The 11,897-nt window shown below is 48.7% G+C and overlaps 1 pseudogene; it reads right to left on the reverse strand.

Annotated features, from left to right (window-relative positions):
- Positions 1-1,615: 1,615 nt before the first annotated feature.
- Positions 1,616-10,320, reverse strand: LOC129655127 (complement C1r subcomponent-like; annotated as a pseudogene).
- Positions 10,321-11,897: the final 1,577 nt, after the last annotated feature.

The raw sequence follows: 11,897 nt of genomic DNA on the forward strand, positions 1-11,897 counted from the left end.
TTAAGCTATCTGTGGCTCTGGAGTAAAACCTGAGACATGAGTAAGACTGGGTTAGAAAGGCAATGTTTGACTCAAAAAACATGGGCTGTTTCATTCTCTAGGTCTGTGACTCCATTCCTGCCCTGTACCATTTTCTAGATTCCACATGTGTGTGTTAATATATGATATTTGTTTTTCTCTTTCCGACTTACTTCACTTATCTGTGTTCTTGCAGGGTGCCCTGGATGCTGCTTTAATACACTGATACTACATCACACAGACAGTATACTGCATTTCTGAAATCTGTAAAATGATGAACACTGAAAGCCACTTGGACTTGAGGGTATCAGATAAGGGATTGTGGACCTACATTTGGTCTTACATACCCATCATTTCTTGGGAATCTTTTAACTCTGCCTTGATATTCTTAATTTCAGGTCTGTGTGAGTCAACTTGAGTAAAGTTGTTCAGACAAGTCCAGCAGAGTTGGTTGTGCAATAATATCATGATAATATTCTGGCATAAATACTTATAATGCTTATCCCAAGCTTTGGGCCCTTCTCTGGCCTTTAAATATATCTTAAAGAATATGAATTATTTGAAAATATTGTTAATGCACTTCCCCAGCTGTCCAGTGGTTAAGACTCTGTACTTCCACTACAGGGGGTGCAGGTTCCACTCCTGGTTGGGGAACTAAGATCCCACATGCTGCCAGGAGTGGCCAAAAAATAAATACATACATATGTAAATACATGATTAAAAAGATAAAAGTCCTATTAGTGACTCAGTTTGGGGAAAAAATTTCATAGCATTCTTCTCTTAAGGAATATTTAGAGGTTGGAAAGTGAGCTGCTAAAAAAGCTCTTATATCTGCAACTGTGTATGCGGGAAAATAAGGATTTTCTTTGTAGTGTATAATCCAAACAAAATACAGAGATAAATTATCTACAATTCTAATGATAAATGTGGGCAGCACCTTAATTGTTCTCATTGCCTTCCTAAGTAAATATTTCACAGATACTCTCACTAAATATTTTTTTGAATTAATTAATTCATTTTGGGCTACGCTGGGTCTTTGTTGCTGCCTGGGCTTCTCACTGCGGTGGCTTCTCTTGTTGCCCAGCACAGGCTCTAGGGGACGCAGCTTCAGTAGTTGTGGCTGGAAGGCTGTAGAGCACAGGTGCGCGGGCTTAGTTGCTGTGCCACACGTGGGATCTTCCTGGATCAGGGATCAAACCCTGCATTGGCAGGTGGATTCTTTATGGCTGAGCCATCAGGGAAGTCCTGAACTCACTAAATAATTTATATTTATTAAACACTGCTTTTAATTCATTTTACACCATGGGCTTTCTCATAAAACTTCATCTGGGAGGTGTTCTATATTCAGTTACCCGATGGTATAAACACGGAAGAGGACAGGGATAACCAGAGGTTGTGGTATCTTCTGCAATCCTTGGGGGAAATAAAGGTGCCTTTTAAGTTGTTTCAGGTAAAGAATGTGGGTGGGATTATAGAGAAGAGAAATTATTTCACATGGTATCTTTCTGCATTAATGATTTTAATATGGATTCTTAGCAGTTATCAACAACGGGTCACTGCTCTCTGGATTCTGACCTAGGCAATCCTGAGCTCAGTCTTACACTTCCATCTCTTTCTTGATCCAGTCCACGTAGTTGAGGAGATTGGTGTAGAACCCGTACCCTTCACCACACCTGATGCCCCAGGACACGATGCCCGTGGCCACCCAGCAGTCATTTTTCTTATCCCTCACTGCAAAGATCCCTCCGGCATCCCCATGGCAGACATCGTGCTTTAAGGTTGGGCTCCCAGCACAGAAAATGTTTTCAGAAAACACATCATTCCTGTTTTTTTTTTTTTTTTTTTGCCAGAGCCAGCACTCGCAAATCTCTCGCTTAGCTACTGGCAGACGGACAAACCCGAGGTCGTGAGAAATTCTCTCCTCCATGATCCCAAAGCCACTGACATAGCCTATGAGACCCAGGTCATAGAGGGTCTCATTGTCTAGGAGGCAGATGGGCAGGAGGTTGGGGCCCAGGGTGATGCTATTTTCCAGCTCCAGGAGGGCGATGTCCCCCTCGAAATTGTGGGACTCTTCCTGGTGGTAGTCTGGGTCGATTATGACCCTACGGACCGGGTGGTTGGACAGCTTGGTGATATCTTCCACAATGACGTGGCCCAGGAACACGTCTAAGCTGGGGCTGCCCTGTGCCTCGTGGTCCTTGGGGTTGATGGTGTGCGCGGCCGTGAGGATCCAGCGGTCCCCCAGCAGCGTGCCATCCCTGGGCCCGTGGGTGTTGGTGTAGGCCTGCCAGGGGAAGTTGCCCAGCTTGGCCTTCTGGCCTCCAATGATGCACTGCCTCTGCTCGACAGGGTGGATTCGCTCCCCGCACACTGGGGAGGAGAAGATGGGTTCAGGGAGAGAAACGTCAGTGTCCGTCCACCCACCTCCCACCATGGCCTTTCCCTCCCCTTTGCCCCTCTTTTGGCTCAGGGCCCTTTCCTCTCCCTTCATCCTCCCCAACCCACCATCTTTGGCATATTTTCACCACCTCTCCTCGTTCTTGTTTATTCTTTCCTGGGGCTTTTCTTGCCCTTTTTATTTAATCTTGGTCTCCCATCTGCTCAGTGAAAAGTCTAGGACTGTCAGGACAGGGCCAGCTCTCTGGGTCCCTCTGCCCTTCTCCTGGGGCATCTCCTCTCCTTTCTTCAGATGCACCATGTCCATCTTCAGCTTCAGGCTGGACTGTCTCTCTCTTGTCTATGCCACCTCTCCTCTGAGGCCCTGCATGGCTGCCAAGGCCACAGAGGACAGTGGCGGGCTTCCACTCACCTGGCAAACACCGAGGCATCTTCTCTCCTACCAACTCGTTCTTCCAAATGCCCTGAGCCGTGCAGGTGTACAGCCCTGCACAGGGGAGAGGGGGCTGAGCTCAGGCTGGGGGGGTGTGGGCAGGGGCCAAGAGCACCAAAGCAAGGACAGAATGGAGGAGGAAAAAAGGGAAAGGTTGGAATGTCTGCAGGTGGGATACTGAAAGTCTAAGGGGCACCATGTGTATGCTTTTGTTTTGATGCTAAATGGAAAAATCAGAATACTGAACTCATATTCAGTGTGATCCCTGTGTTTGAAAGTTGACACAAAAACTGGAAGGAACTTCTCAGGAAGATCTCATCAATGATTGCATCTTGGTGCTGAGTTGTGGATGATAATGGGAGCTATTTTTTGTTTGTTTGTTTGGAGGGGGGAATTTGTTTGGCCGAGCAGTGTAGATCTTAGTTCCCCAACTAGGGATTGAACTTGAGTCCTCAGCAGTGAAAATGTGGAGTCCTACCTGCTGGACTGTCAGGGAATTCCCCATAGCTATGTCTTCTGATTGTGGACAACGAACCCTGCCTGATGCTCAACACTTTATCTGTGTTATGTCATTGAAGGACCATGGTGATGCTTTTCAGCTTCCCAGGCGGAGCTAGTGGAAAAGAACCCTGCCAATGCAAAACACGTAATAGACACAGGTTCAACCCCTGGGTTGGGAAGACCCCCTGGAGGGAGAAATGGCAACCCACTCCAGTATTCTTGCCTGGAGAATTCCATGGACAGAAGAGCCTGGTGGGCTATAATCCATGGGGTTGAAAAGAGTGTGACGCAACTGAGTGACTAACACTAGAGACGAGGAAACTGGGTTTAAATTTTTTTGCACAAGGTCATATAACTTCTAAGTGCTAGAACCAAGATGCAAAGGGATGATTGTTTGACTTCAAAGCCTAGTTCTTAAATAATACCCTATACAGCATATAAATAAGATTGTTTTTCTGTTTGGCACATTTCAAATCTACAAGGCATGTGATTTCTTTTATTTAAAAAAAGTTTTTAAGATAACCATAGATGAGTTTGAGAGTAATTTAGTAATGCAAAAAGTCACAACACAGCAACCTGAGAGGGGATGTGGGGAGAATGCTGAGGAAACCCCACTGATAAGCCTGCAGTACGGGTGCTGGTGAGGGTGGTGGTGGTGGTCGTGCTGGGATTGTGATTGATAGTGGGGTAATGGTGGTGCGAGTGGTGGTGTAATGCTGATGGCAGTGCTAGTGATGGTCGTGGTTTGGATGGTGATGGTGGTGATGAGAGAGAGCTGTTTATGAGATTCAGGGCTTTCTTTCTATCAGCTCAAGTGTCTCCATCTTCAACCTTAGTAGAAGCCTCTTGGCACCCCTGAAACCAGTTCCCTGGCTAAATATCTTAATATTCCCTCCTTGGAGATTCTGTTGGAAGAAATTGCAGAAGATTCCCAACAAGAGGGAGAAGACAGCCATTTGTGTGGGTCCCTACCTCGCTCAGACTCGCTTGTGCCCTCGTTGGTGTGCATCTTGTAGAAGGGCTCATGGCAGCAGTACTGGATACGTGCCTTGTAGGTGTTCACCCCCTCTCTGGTGGTGTAATTGAAGGCCCTGTTGAGCAGGCTTCGGGGCTGCCCGCAGTCCTTGACTTGGAGAGAACACAGGGCCATGTGAGAACTGAGAAGGACTCTACCGGAACTTCAGTGGGAGGGGTGGGAACCCGCAGGCCAGGCTTCCGGCTTCTTTGATTCAAGAATCCCAAATTCTATCTTTCATTCAGTATGAGGCCAGGAGCCCAGTACAGGCACCACTCACCCATGGCTTGGTAGTGGGCCTGGAAGCCCTTGTAGAATATGTCACTGCCGTTCTCCTTGTTGGAGAAGTCTGTATGGAAGGTCAGCAGTATCTTGTTTCCTTGGGACATGAATTCCATCCTTCCAGGGAGGTTGCCCAGGGGAGAGCCCAGCTGCCCACAGAACGTCCCTAGGGTCTTCTTATCAGCAGAGATCTGTGGAGGAGGGACAGGGGGACAAGCTGTGAAGGGACACATCCCACATGGAACATCATGAAGGTCAGTGATGGTCATCCTCCTGAACCACAGAAGTGATCCCGCCCCTTTCTGGACAGCCTCCAACTGCTCTCTACCTGATGGGCTCTGGCTGTTGCAACTTCCCCAGGGGCCTTTCCTCTGTCCTGCATCCCTATTGGCTGACTTTGCACATTATCCTGTGCATGGGACATCGGCCCTCCCTTTTATGTCCCCCATCTGTGACAAACCTAGGCAGCATATTAAAAAGCCGAGACATCACTTTGCCGACAAAGTAGTCAGACATATGGTGTTTCCAGTATTCATGTATGGATGTGGGAGCTGGACCATAATGAAGGCTGAGTGCTGAAAAATTGATGCCTTCAAGTTGTGATGCTGGAGAAGACTCTTGAGAATCCCCTGGACAACAGATAGATCAAACCAGTCAATCCTAAAGGAAATCAACCTTGAATATTCATTGGAAGGACTGAGATTGAAGCTGAATCCCCAATACTTTGGCCACCTGCTGCAAAGAGCTGACTCATTGGAAAAGACCCTGATGCTGGGAAAGATTGAGGGCAGGAGGAGAAGGGGACGACAGATGAATGATGGTTGAATAGTATCACCAACTCAATGGACATGAGTTTGAGCAAACTCTGGGAGACAGTGAAGGACAGGGGAGCCTGGTGTGCCGCAGTCCATGGGTTTGCAAAGAGTCAGATAGGACTTAGTGACTGAACAACAACGTGTGTCAGACCGTTCTTCACCCCCCACCTCCTCCTGTGTCCTCCTGCCACTGGAATCCTGGTTACCTCTTCCCGGTTTCTATCATTCCTTCATCCCTAGAGCCTGGATGGTCTGCTTAACCCTCTGTCCTGTCCTTCCACCTTGTTTTGGTCAACCCATTCCTGTTCAGGCATGACTCCTGATATTCAGCTGAATGTGAGCATCTGGGACCTGCCAGCTTAGAAGGCATCACTGAGCTCTCCTTACCTCTTCCTTCACAGATTCCTTAACTCCTGCAAAGCAGAAGACGTCCCTCCTCCTATCTCATCCCCACTTTGCCTGCTACCAGCACTGCTGACATCCCAAGTCCTCTGGGCTGGGAAGATACGGCATTTTCATGGTGTGCTTTTATACCCTCCAGGGGATCTCCTGGAAATAGTATTTATGGGTTGTGTGTAGGCTCTATCTGAATCCCGAATCAAGAATCTCATTTTTTAATTTTTATTTTATTTTTAGGTTGTGCTGTGCAGCATGTGGAATCCTAGTTCCCCACCTAAGTTCCCCAGGAATCAAGCCTGGCCCCCTGCCTTGGGAGCACAGAGTCTTAGCCACTGGACCACTGGGGAAGTCTCCAGGAATCTCATTTTTATAGGATGTAGAAAGAGGGACTGAGACGATGCCCTTGGTGGTGACAGAGGAGGGGACTGAGCCCACTGTCCTGGCTGGAGACCACCCTTGAGCCACCACCACACACATGCCGCTTCCCCACGTCCCTGTGTTCCTGGTGAGGAGGCAGCCACGGTGACACTCTCCATGGCAACAGGGAAACCGAGGCATGGAAGTTTCCAAAATCCTCCGGGCAAGTAAGCAGACAGGGAAGGTTTTTCTGACTCCTGTGGACAGTGCATTCCCCAAGAGCAGGGCTTGTCCCCTCCCTCTCTGTTTCTCCCCTCTGTGCTCCACGAGGGTCTCTCAGAGCAGTGGCCTTCCATCCTCGACACCCCTGGACTTCCAGAGCCCCACCTGGCCATCAGCTTTGACCAGCTTGGGGCTGTGTCCCCAGGCAGGGTGTCCTAGCCAGGCCGGTCAGAACTCGGGTCCCCCGGTTCCAGAGACACCCAGTTCTCCCTCTGCCCACCCCCCTAATCTGCCCCCTACCTTGACATAGTCATAGAAACAACCTTGTGAAGGCTTCAGGTCAAACTGCCAGAAGACAAGCTTCACCCTGTACCCCGTGGGTACTGTGACCACAGTGGTCCTCTCAATGCTTGGAGAACAGAGGGGATGTCACCTCCCCAGAGCCTCTGAGGGATGGGGATGGCGCCTCCCACCCCGTAGAACAGGACTGGTGGCAGAAGGTATAAGAGCCACCTGCCAAAAGGAAAAAGGTGTCTATAGGGCAGGAGGGGTGCAGACACTTGCTGTCTGGTAGGGGTTGGAGAAGGCAACTCTTGCTTGGAAAATCCCAAGGACGGCAGAGCCTGGTAGGCTGCAGTCCATGGCGTTGCTAAGAGTCGGACACGACTGAGTGACTTCACTTTCACTTCTCACTTTCATTCACTGGAGAAGGAAATGGCAACCCACTCCAGTGTTCTTGCCTGGAGAATCCCAAGGACGGCGGAGCCTGGTGGGCTGCCATCTACGGGGTCGCACAGAGTTGGACACGACTGAAGCAACTTAGCAGCAGCAGCAGCAGGGGATGGGATTGCTGTACTGCCAGGCATTTTCCTCTCGGTCCATTCTAGATCTCAGGGAGATGTCCTAGGGTGGGTGGGGAGGGTGCAGGGGGGAGGCTGGTCTCTGCAGCTGCTGCATTGGGTGCTCCTCCCAGGGGCAGTGTCCAGTCCAGAGGTCATCACGCTCCCCCACCTCTCTCCCCAGCCTCCTCCCTGCCCTGTTGCATCACTCCGCTCCCCTTCCAGGAATCGTGTGGCTTGGGACCAGATAACTGAGGGTGAGGGTTTCCAGTCATGGTCTGAAATGGCTCCCACACATTCAGCAAGGCATCTGGGAGAGACCACCTATGGAAGAGGGCCTCAGGCACGGAGGCTGACCCTCCAGGCTGAGGGACTCCCCACCTCGCTGCTCCCTATGAGCTGGAGGAGGAAGGCAGTGTGGCCTCACCTCCTGAGTCTGAGTCTCCTTTCTCCTGAGGAGGAGGGATGGGGCATGTGTTTGAGTGTGTTCCTGTGTGTGCACACTGGAGGGATATGGCATATGGGGAGGGGCAGTGTGCTCCCACCTCCCTGAGTAATTATGGGCACAGTGGTCCTCCCGTGCCCAGGATTCTTCCCTCTGGTGTCTCCCTCCCTCCTTGGTCCCCACCAGGCTCACATTTCTCAAGGCCTGTTGTTGGATCCCTAGCTCTCATGACAAGGTTTTCATCCACTCTGTGACCAGGGAGAGCAGGGTCATGCGGAGAAGGGAAGGGGGCGGGAGGGTCTGTGGAGGGGGAAGTAGTGGCCATTCCGGGAAACCATTCCCCGGAGGAAGGTTGTAGGGAATGAACTATTTGCATAAGCAAAACCAGAAGAAAAAAAAAATTCTGTTTCCAGTTTAATTTGGTTTGGTTATGAAATGTCTGATGGTGCTCCCAACTGCTGGCCCACATGGGGAAGGGCTAGAGATGGTTCTGCATTTTTAGTAGCAGCAGTGAAAGTCGCTCAGTCGTGTCTGCCTCTTTGGGACCCCATGGACTAAAGAGTCCATGTAATTCTCCATGCCAGAATACTGGAGTGGGCAGCCTTTCCCTTCTCCAGGGGATCTTCACAACCCAGGGATCTAACCCAGGACTCCTGCACTGCAGGCGGATTCTTTACCAGCTGAGCCACAAGGGAAGCCCAAGAATACTGGAGTGGGTAGCCTATCCCTTCTCCAGCAGATCTTCCTGACCCAGGAATCGAGTTGGGCTCTCCTGCATTGCAGGCAGAGTCTGCATTTTTCGGAACAGAAAAGCCTTGGGTTCGAGGCCCAGATGCCACTTTCTAAGCCTGACGGGAATGCCCCCTTCCTCAGGGCCCTTCCTGGGGACTGCAGCTGTGTGTTCAGGGTTCCTACCCAAAGGGCAGTAGAAATCACAATTAAGGGCTTTTTTTTTTTCCTGGCCTTCTCTTCTCCATTAACCTGTTCTTCCTGTTTTTAGTCAGCCAGCAGCTCTGGTCCAGGAACGACCAGGGTTCAATGCCCAGAATAATGGAACAGGATCAAGAATTAGAGACGGGAAGTGCAGGAGGACACAGAGGAGAGAGAAGCTTGGTTGCCCTGGGGACCCACCCTGCTTCCCTCATCAGTGACACACAGAGGGAACTTACCTGATGGTCCAGTGGTTAAAACATCATGTATCCAATGCACGGTGTGTGGGTTTGATATCTGGTCAGGGAACTACGATACCACATGCCATGTGGTGCGGCTAATAAAGAAATCAAAAAAAGTAGAGCGGGGGTGGGGGGGGGTTGCTGCGACCGCAAAGCACCACTAGGGTCTGTTTCAAGACCCTCCCAGGACTTCCCTGGTGGCCCAGGGGTTAGGACTCCCAGCTTCCCATACAAGGAGCATATGTTTGATCCCTGGTTGGAGAACTAAGATCCCACACGCAGTGCAGCAACAAAACAAAACAAAACCAAACAACCCTTCCTCCCCCCTCAATGGACTCAGGCCTGCCAATGAACTTGTCCCTTAGAGGAACAAGGGCAATTGAGGACAGGATGGAGGCATCTTCTTATCCTCAGCATCTGGTCCAGAGTGTGAGCCCCTGAGGGTTACGGCACCTGGGGCTGGGCAAACAGAGTGGCTGTGGACCACCAGTGACTTGGCATTTTCCCAGCAGAAGTCAGGCCCCCAGAAGGAGAAAGGGCTCTTATATCTTCATCCTTCAGAAGGCCATTGTGTTCTGTATTAAACATCTGCTTTTTAGGGAAGCCTTCTCTCCAGGGCTCAGAAACCCCACGACAATGTGTTCCCCCAGGAGGCTCAGATCCAGAACAGCCTCTAAGTTCTCAGGCCTCTGTCGTCTACCCTGCTTGTTTCCCCTATTAGATGAGTCCCTCCATCTCTCTACCTGCCCACTCACTTATGCATTTGGAAGCTACCTATTTAATGTGCCAGGTGCTTTCCCAGCCCTGGGGCAGCTCCCTGTGAGGCAGTGAGCAGGTCGTCACTGAATGTAGTCTGAGAGCAGGAGCACTGAAGAGGCCAGGTGGGTCCAGGTTGGAGGGTTTCACTAGCAGGCTTGTATATCAGCACCAAGGAGGGAATCTGCTGGCAGGGCTGATCCATGACATGACCCATGACATGATCTGTGCCCTTGTCAGCTGAGGAAGGACAGATGATAGGGAAGAGGGTGAGGGCCAGATCAGGGGGCAAGAAAGAAGGGGCACCTAGGGACTTCCCTGGGGGTCCAGGGGTTAAGACTTCACCTTTCAATGCAGGGGATGAGGGTTTGATCCCTGGTTGGGGAGCTAGGATCTCACATGCCTTGTGGTCAAAAAGAATCAAAATATAAACAGAACCAATATTGTAACCAATTCAATAGACTTTAAAAATGGTCTAAATAAAAAAAGATCTTAAAAAAGAAAGGTGTATCTGGTCTAGTAAATTTCACATTAGTATCTGGATGGCAGTGTGTGTATGTGTGTGTGTGTGTGTGTGTGTTGTGTGTTTACCATGATGGTAGGATGGAAGACGTACAGGTAGAAGAGGTGGTCCAAGAAGGTAAGTCTTGGCAGGAGCTCTCCCATCTGGCCTAGGGGATCTGAGTTCTGTCCTGATAGCATGTAGCATGATTGGACCTCATTAGCTCAGCCCCAGCTTGACCCCCACTCTGCCCAACCACACACAACAAACTTGACTTACATGTAGTGTTGGGCTTTCCTGGTGGATCAAATGGTAAAGAATCTGCCCACAGTGCAGGAGACCAGGGTTTTTTCCAGGGTTGAGAAGATCCCCTGGAGAAGGAAATGGCAACCCAATCCAATATCCTTGCCCGGAGAATTCCATGGACAGAGGAGCCTGGCAGGCTGCAGTTCATAGTGTAGCAAAGAGTCAGACAGGACTGAACGACTAACATTCACTTCCTTCATATACTGTGTTATACCCTTGACTTACACCCTGGGCAGAAAGAATGAAGATTGCTCAGGCACTTGTTTTGAAACCAGTACTGAAGACATTGTTATACTGATCATGCCTTTTAAGATTTGATTCTGGGGAGAAAAAAGTTTCTCTCTTAAGTTAATAGATGTTATCCCTCTGTGGGTATATTTATATCTATATATCTATATACCTGTACCTATATCTACCTCTGGACATATCTGTCTAGATATAGATACAGAAGTATAGACTCCACTATTTGCTAAATTTTATTTAATGAGTACATGTCACTTTTATTTATCTTACTTGTTTTTATTATTGAAAATGTGGTATGAGTTTCTCCCTACCAAGGCAAAAGATATATTCCTACATATTTTAACATTGCTTTGGTAGGGGAAAAACTCATATCATGTTTTCAATAATAAAAACAAGTAAGATAAATAAAAGTAACATGTACTCATTAAATAAAGTTTAGCAAATAGTGGAGAATAAAGGAAAACAAAACTGCCACATTCACTCAAAGTAACTCACTTTAATATTTTGAATATTTTATACTATCTATAGGTTTAAAAATGGAACTAACCACATGTATGTATAACTCTGAATTCTGCTATTTTTCAAAGATAAATTCAACCTTTAACCATATAGCTAACTTGACCTTGAAGGCTAGCAAATTTGCTCTCTTCTGTTTTACAGTATTCATTTTCTATTTCCATGTGAAAAACTTCATTTTATTTGCTTCTTTTACTGTGCATCAGCTCAGTTCAGTTCAGTTCAGTTGCTCAGTCGTGTCCGACTCTTTGCGACCCTATGGACTGCAGCATGCCAGGCCTCGCTGTCCATCACCAACTCCTGGAGTTTAGTCAAACTCATGTCCATTGAGTCAGTGATGCCATGCAACCATCTCATCCTCTGTTGTCCCCTTCTCTTCCCACCTTCAATCTTTCCCAGCATCAGGGTATTTTCCAATGAGTCAGTTCTTCTCATCAGGTGGTCAAAGTATTGGAGTTTCAGTGTCAGTCCTTCCAATGAATATTCAGAATTGATTCCGTTTAGGATGGACTGGTTGGATCTTCTTGCAGTCCAAGGGACTCTCAAGAGTCTTCTCCAACACCACAGTTCAAAAGCATCGATTCTTTGGTGCTCAGCTTTCTTTATAGCCCAACCCTCACATCCATACAGGACCACTGGAAAAACCATAGCTTTGACTATGGACCTTTGTTGGCAA

The sequence above is a fragment of the Bubalus kerabau genome, chromosome 1, assembly GCF_029407905.1.
Source record: "Bubalus kerabau isolate K-KA32 ecotype Philippines breed swamp buffalo chromosome 1, PCC_UOA_SB_1v2, whole genome shotgun sequence".
Taxonomy (NCBI): domain Eukaryota; kingdom Metazoa; phylum Chordata; class Mammalia; order Artiodactyla; family Bovidae; genus Bubalus; species Bubalus kerabau.